Source organism: Trachypithecus francoisi, unplaced genomic scaffold (assembly GCF_009764315.1).
Source record: "Trachypithecus francoisi isolate TF-2019V2 unplaced genomic scaffold, Tfra_2.0 Lachesis_group3, whole genome shotgun sequence".
In the NCBI taxonomy this organism is placed as follows: Eukaryota; Metazoa; Chordata; class Mammalia; order Primates; family Cercopithecidae; genus Trachypithecus; species Trachypithecus francoisi.
Window position 1 is genome coordinate 104,831,772 of NW_022681468.1, and position 7,983 is coordinate 104,839,754.

At 39.5% G+C, this 7,983-nt stretch overlaps 1 long non-coding RNA gene across 1 annotated transcript in view; it reads left to right on the forward strand.

Moving 5' to 3' along the window:
* The first annotated feature begins 2,907 nt into the window (after nucleotides 1-2,907).
* LOC117071214 overlaps nucleotides 2,908-7,983 on the forward strand; it is a 31,047-nt gene continuing 25,971 nt past the window's right edge. The window contains exon 1 of the long non-coding RNA XR_004432193.1: nucleotides 2,908-3,034. This is a non-coding gene — a long non-coding RNA (uncharacterized LOC117071214). The remainder of the gene's footprint in view (nucleotides 3,035-7,983) is intronic.

The following is a 7,983-nucleotide window of genomic DNA, read 5'->3' on the forward strand; positions in this document are numbered from 1 at the left end:
TAACATTTTTTGTCAGTCATCCTTTGAAGTAAAAATGATATTCCATTAAAGTGGTTAATTCACTTCATGACTTAGTCACACAAGGGTTTTTTCTCAGGCCGTCTGTAGGAATGCTTATGTATACTTCCCATTTCATCACTTGAAATATTAAAAAGATATATTCAAGGATTAAGATGTAAAATTTTCACTCCTTCATCATAGACATTCTTTTTATTTTTGAGACAGGGCCTTGTTCTGTCACCTAGGCTGGAATGCAGTAGCATGACCACAGCTCACTGCAGCCTCAACCTTCTGGGCTCAATCAATCCTCCTGGCTCAGCCTGCCAAGTAGCTGGGACTAGAAGCATGCAACCACAATGTCCATCTAATTTTTTGTATTTTTAGTAGAGATGGGGTTTCGTCATGTTGGCCAGGCTAATCACAAACTCTTGACCTCAGGTGATCTGCCCATCTTGGCCTCCCAAAGTGCTGGGATTACAGGCCTGAGTCACTGCCCGTCCCACCGTTCCTTTTTAAACCTTTAAACATTTCCTATGCATAGTAGTCATACCATGACTGCTAGTAGTTTGGTGTTACTGCCTTTATTTGTGCTAAAGTACCAGCATTTTAACCCACCATTGTATCTGCACCATTACAGCAAATGTCACCGTGTTAGTATTCCTGTCAAAATTGTTTGGACCTGGGGGTCTGAGGGCCGCACTTTGGGAACCATTGAAATAGGTACTTACACCTACTATATATCATATCTTTTCGTCTACAGGATTTTTAAAAACTTGATTGCAGTTAATGTTTTTGTAATTTTTAAAATATGCTTTTGATGGGTTTCAGTCCAGAGCAACAACACGTATTTTATTTTGCTTATGCTGAAGTTTACTAGACAAATACTAACCTAATAGAATGAGGTCCTAAATCTAGTTGCAGTTTCTTTAGCCAAAAAAAAAAAGCAAACACAAACAAAAAAAACCCCAAAACTAAAAATGTACAAATGGTCCATATGGTGTATTCCCAATGTATGCTGCAGAATTTGAAGAAGAAAATGCAATAGTCCGTAAGTGGTGTTCTTTAAGAATAGGATTGGGCCAGGTGCAGTGGCTCACACCTGTAATCCCAGCACTTTGGGAGGCCGAGGCGGGTGGATCACGAGATCAAGAGATAGAGAAACCCCATCTCTACTAAAAATACAGAAAATTAGCTGGGGATGGTGACGGGCGCCTATAGTCCCAGCTACTCTGGAGGCTGATTCAGGAGAATGACGTGAACCCGGGAGGCTGAGCTTGCAGTGAGCCAGGATCGCGCCACTGCATCCAGCCTGGGAGACAGAGCAAGACTCCATCTCACAAAAAAATAGGATTAATTCTGAAGAGTTTTAGCCTGTAAAGAGATTTGGGACACTGTAAGAGAGGAATGAGAAGAATGAGAATAGTAAAATAAATAATTATTGAAGAGATATACTGTTAATGATGTCCTCCTTCAATACAACTTGTTTTTTTGTTTTTGTTTTTGTTTTTGTTTTTGTTTTTGAGATGGAGTCTTTCTCTGTCACCAGGCTGGACTGCAGTGGCACATCTCAGCTCGCTGAAACCTCTGCCTCCGGGGTTCAAGTGATTTCCCTTCCTCAGCCTCCTGAGTAGCTGGGACTACAGGCACATGCCACCATGCCTGGATAATTGTTTTTATTTTAGTGGAGACAGGGTTTCGCCACATTGGTCAGGATGTCTCCATCTCCCGACCTCGTGATCTACCCACCTCAGCCTCCCAAAGTGCCAGGATTAGAGGCGTGAGCCACCGCGCCCAGCCAACTTGTTTTTCTTAAAATAATCTTTGGTAAGTATTTGGTTTCTGTGGCTTCGGCTATAATTCAGATTACAGTTTTGAAAGCAATATTTCCTAACGTTGTTTGTGCAAAATGGTTTTCCATGACTTGAACCTAGTTCTTCTGAAGCTAATATATAATAATAACGGCTTTTCCCCAATTTGTAACAGAAAACATTACAACATAACAGAGTAAATATCTATTAGTGGGTGAAAGCACATAATGCTTAGTTCATTAGCTTTTTTAAAAAATCACACGTAATTGTGTTCTGAAAATATATGTATAGTAATGGCATTTATTGGTATTACTTGGTTCGTGTGATAGAATAAAATGTTAGAATTTTATGGTGTTTGAATTACTTATCTATTGCTCTGTAACACATTTAGCAGCTTAAAACAACAAATGTTATCTCACAGTTTCTGTGGGTCAGGAGTCTGTGCAGTTTACCTTGGGTTCACTGGCTTGGCCTCTCACCAGGCAGTGAAGGTGTTGGTGGCAGCTGTGATCATCCCAAGGCAAGACAGGGAGAGAATCCGTCTCCAAGCTTGCATTGGCAGGATTCATCTCAGAGGCTGTTGGACTGGGCCTCCGTTTCTAGATGGCTATTGGTCGGAGGCCTTTTACAACACCTTGCCATGCGGGTCTCTCCATAGGGCACCTCATCACATGGCAACTGGCTTCCATCAGAGGGAGCAATGGAAAGAGCAGGAGAAGGGTGACCAAGGCAGGCATCGTAGCCTCCTTGTAGCCTCACCTCAAAAGGGATGTTATTACTTTTGCTGTATTCTCTTGGTTAGAAGTGAGTCACTAGGTCCAGGAGTGGGAATTTTACAAGGGCATGAATGGCAGGAGGTGACAGTGATCAGGGCCATTTAGAGGCTGCCTACCGGTGTTGAAGAAAATTGTTGACTTCTATGAGCTGTAGCAGCAGACAGTGCTATGCAAGGAGAATGGCTGTCTCAGAAGTCCAGCTCCTCACTTGGGTTTTAATGTGTTGCCTTTTCCCCCACACATTTTGTTTAAATCCATGGTCATCTTGCCATTTAGTGGTATGGTTTAATTTATATTTGGATTAGTCTGTATGTAAATGTCTAACATAGGTGTCTCTGTGTTAAACAGGAATACTGTTCATTTTCTTCACCGATATGGTTTGTGGACTCTGATGAGCCAAATCTGACATAAGTTCTGGAATGTCTAGAAGATACTAAGAACAACAATTTGGTGAGGAAAGGAGCCAAGCATTTTCTGTTTTCCTCATGAACATGATATTTAGAAATTGAATGTTAAGAGATAATATGATTAAAAAGCATGCTTAATGACTATAATCTTAGAGGATTTAAAGCCTGGGTATTTTAAGTCCTCTGAATCTTTCTTACTACCTGGATTCTCTTTATTATTTACCACATGTATAACCTAGTTTAGATTAGGAATTCAGGATCTCTTTTTCCCTGAATTCTAACCATTAAGAGCCAAGCAAGCATTTTGGGTAGAGACCACTAGCCAAGGTGAGAAGTAGAGAAAAGACCAAGGTGGAAGTGAAGGTAGCGATGGGGAGAATGACACCAGAACTAGTAGGAGGGAATTGCCTCTTTTTTTTTTTTTTTTTTTTTTTTTTTGAGATAGAGTCTCACTCTGTTGCCCAGGCTGGAGTGCAGTGGTGTGATCTCAGCTCACTGCAAGCTCCGCCTCCTGGGTTCATGCCATTCTTCTGCCTCAGCCTCCCGAGTAGCTGTACAGCCATCTGCCACCATGCCCAGCTAATTTTTTGTGTGTTTTTAGTAGACACAGAGTTTCATCATGTTAGCCAGGATGGTCTCAATCTCCTGACCACCTGATCCACCTGCCTCGGCCTCCCAAAGTGCTGGAATTATAGGCGTGAGCCGCCACACCTGGTGGGAATTGCCTTTTCTTTCAAGGGACTGTAAGTCTGCAGTAAAAGTCAATGGTATTCAAATTAAAAGTTTTGTTTTTATTTTTAGTATGTAAAGAAATATAACTTTCCATGTTGGAAAAATTTTAAAAACCTTTTTTAATTATAAAACTCATAAGCAACCACTGTTGAGAAAATTAGTAAAGTACAGAAAAGAAAAAGAAAAAAATTAAAGTCTTCCATAATTTCTCTACCTAATATTGCCACTATTGACAGTTGACATGATGGCCATTTTCTACCAGTATATATTTTTTCTTTGGTAGTAAAATACATATCCCTTATAGATATGTTTAAATAGTTGAGGTCATATTCTCCATAATTTTATATATATATACATATATATATATATATTTTTTTTTTTTTTTGAGATGAAGTCTCGCTCTGTCGCCCAGGCTGGAGTGCAGTGGCATGATCTGCGCTCACTGCAAGCTCTGCCTCCCAGGTTCACATCATTCTCCTGCCTCAGCCTCCCCAGTAGCTGGGACTACAGGTGCCCACCACCATGCCCGGCTAATTTTTGTATTTTTAGTAGAGATGGGGCTTCACCATGTTAGCCAGGATGGTCTCGATCTCCTGATCTCATGTTCTGCCCGCCCTGGCCTCCCAAAGTGCTGGGATTACAGGTGTCAGCCACTGTGCCCGGCCCTTTTATATTCTTTTAAAAAGTATTTACTGTATTTTACCATGATGTCATAGTGTTTATAGAAAAAAAAATCATTATTTTCAGTTGACATGATTGTTTACCTGAAAATATCCAAAGGAACCAACTGAAAAAAACAACTTTTAAGATTAGTGGCTAAAAGCTCTTTATATAAAAATCAATATCCTTCCCCAATGCTAGCTATAATCACACAGAAGATATAGTGATGCGATATTTTTTCAGGTTTTTCAGGTGTTTCAGCAAAAATTAAATATCTAGGAATAAACTTAGATGTGCAGGACTTTTATCAAGGACATGACAAAGTTTTGCTGAGTGGAATGAAAGATTTGCATTCTATGTTCCTGGATGAGCAGATTTCATGCTATAAATATGTTAGTTATCACCATGTCTTCATATTAATTTATAAATGTAATTTCTGCTGGGCACAGTGGCTCATACCTGTAATCCCAAAAGTTTGGGAAGCTGAGGTGAGTAGATAACAATTAGCTGGGTGTCTGTGGCACACACTTGTAGTTCCAACTACTCCTGAGGCTGAGGCGGGAGGATCACTTGAGCTTGGAGGCAGAGGTTGCAGTGAGCCGAGATCATGTCTCTGAACTCCAGCCTAGGTGACAGAGTGAGACCGTGTCTCAAAAAAAAAAAAAAAAAAAAAAGAGAAAAATGTGTGTGTATATATTTTATATATATATACATTTTGTATATATGTATACAAATTTCAGTACAAATTCCAGCAGATTTATTTTTGGCACTTGACAAAACAACTCTAAAATTTGTTTAGAAGAGTAAATAATAAAAAATAATCAAGTATAGACTCTTTCAATCAGATATTAAATAAAATATTGTAGACTAGCCCTGGGCCAGACAGATAAAGGCAATGGAAGTTTAGAACCAGAGTCATGCAAATGAGAGTTTAATATAAGGAAAAGGTGGTATTTTACCTTAATAGTGAAAGGATAGATTATTCCATAAATGGTTTTAGGAGAACTGGCCATTTGTGGAAGTTTGAGTCTTAACTTCAGTTTTTGTCAAAATAAGTTATAGTTAGTTTAAACACATCTATTCTTAAAAATTAGAAGAGAAGAACTTCAGTTGGACAATATTTTAAGAGTTAAGGCTGAGGCTAGGCACAGTGGTTCATGCCTTTAATCCCAGCACTTTTCGAGGCCAAGGTGGGAGGATTGCTTGAGCCCAGGAGTTCGAGATCAGCCTGAGCAACATAACAAGACTCTCTCTCTCTCTAGATATAGATATACATATAAATACACATATACAAGTACAAAAAAGAGTTAAGGTTTGTATGGAGAGCCATGAAGATAAGAGGTAAAAATTAAAGGCTTGATGGACACATGTTTACATCTCCAGCAAGGGGGTTGATGGGAAAGAATGATAGACATAGCTCCATTACTGCTACCTCCTTTTAGGAAGTTGCTTCTGAACATCTAAAGATAACAGTTTTATAATAGCAGAAATGAGTTATTTTTCAGTGTCTAAAACATTACATAACATACATACATACATACATAAACATGTTCATGTTCATAAAGTTAAATGAAGTAGGATATAAAATGGGGCCTAGTGTTTAAAAAATAAATATATTTACATGAAGGAGAAAACAACTCGCCTCACACTCTTATAGCCTCTGCCGGTTTATCATAACCTAGTTTCTTGAGAGCATAAGCTACATGTCTTCACCTTTTTTTATTGAACTCACTATAATCTGGATTCTGCCTTCATCGTTGCGCTAAAATTTACCTCCTAGTTGCCAAATCCAGTGGCTCCCCTCTTAGTCCCCAAATTGACCCCTCTGCAGTATTTTGATACTGTTGATTGTTCCTTTGTTGAAACATTCCTCCATTCTTAATGTCCACCAATAAAGAGTTGGTTAAATAACAATTATAGTGTAGTTTTATAATAGAATATTCTGTTGTAGACCAAAAAATGCAGCCAGTCTTTCCATAAGAGCATGTGCAGACTTCTAAGATATATTAAGTAAAAAAGTGAGGCATAAAATATTGTGTATAATCTGACCCCTTTAGTATATAGTGTAAAAAAATCTATATCTGTGTTTGTTTATACTTACTTTTTTCTCCCCTGGTGGATACGGGAAACTGTGTATAGTAGAACACAATTTAAAAAAACTGTGTGGCTTCTGTGCCAGGACTTGTAATAATTGGGTATAAAAGACAAAAAAGGCATGTCCATGTCTCTGGGAAGGGACATGATAATCGAATGGGACTTGTATCAGATTCTTTTCTCCTGTTTTGATCTTATCACCCTGCCTTGGTCTCCTCTGATCTCTTCTTCCTTGGCCTACTTCTTTCTTCTCTTCTCATTCTGTGCTTTCTCTGAGTAATCTTTGACTCCCATTACTTAAGTCATGACCTGTGTTCCAGGGATTCCTAAATCCGTATTCATCTCCAGAGTTTCAAACCCATATATCTGTCTGTATATCATATATGTTAGGAATCTCACTTGGAGTGACATGGGTGTTCAAAATGATGATATTTAAATCTTCATGTATCTACCTCTTAGCACTGTATCAGCCCCATCATGTGTTCCATCAATAATTCTCCTTGTCATTGTGGATGGGACAAAATGAAATAATCAAACTAGTCACCCATGGCCAAACCTGGGAACTGTCCTAGTGTTCTTTTATATACTACTGCTCTCTGACCCCCACCCCCCACAAACTAGTAAATTTCTAAGACCTGTCCTTCTGAATGTCTCTTACTATTTTCCTTGTGATCTGTTTCTTCCTCCTATCCCTCAAATGCTTTTTGTGTGTGTGCAGTGGGGGAAGAGAGTAAAATTGAAATTTATGGAACATGTATTACCCTGTCTTTCTTTGTTTCATTCTTTCTTTCTTTCCTTTTTTTTTTTTTTGAGATGAAGTCTCACTCTTGTCACCCAGGCTGCAGTAGTGCAATGGTGCAATCTTGGCTCACTGCAACCTCCACCTCCTGGGTTCAAGTGATTCCCTGCCTTAGCCTCCTGAGTAGCTGGGATTACAGGCACCTGCCACCATGCCCAGCTAATTTTTGTATTTTTTAATAGAGATGAGGTTTCATCATGTTAGCCAGGCTGGTCTCAAACTCCTGACCTCAGGTGATCCTCCTGCCTCAGCCTCTGAAATTGCTGGCATTACAGGTGTGAGCCACTGTGCCCAGCCACTACCCTGCCTTTCTTGTTGCTTGGTATGACTCCACTACCCTGCTGCCTCTCTCCCCCTGCAGCGGGATAATTCAGGAATCAGAGAGACTGAGGGGTGATGAGGATATGTATTATTATTTAGGTGCACTGGCCCAGTCAGATTAACATCTAAAGGACTGAGCCCTGAACAAAGAGTCAGGTTACCTTTTAAGCATTTTGTGGGGTAGAGGGGAGATCTGTGCAGGGAGAAGCATATTACAGAAGCAAGAAACAAAGACAGTTATTCAGTTGAGACATGCATTACATTGTTTCTTACTTTTCAAAGAAAAACATGTTTTACGACTTGAGTTTATCTGTCTAGTGACCTTGCAGCTGCACAGCTAGAGAAACAGGGTCTTCACAATGCCTGGGAAAGGAGGAGAGATAAGG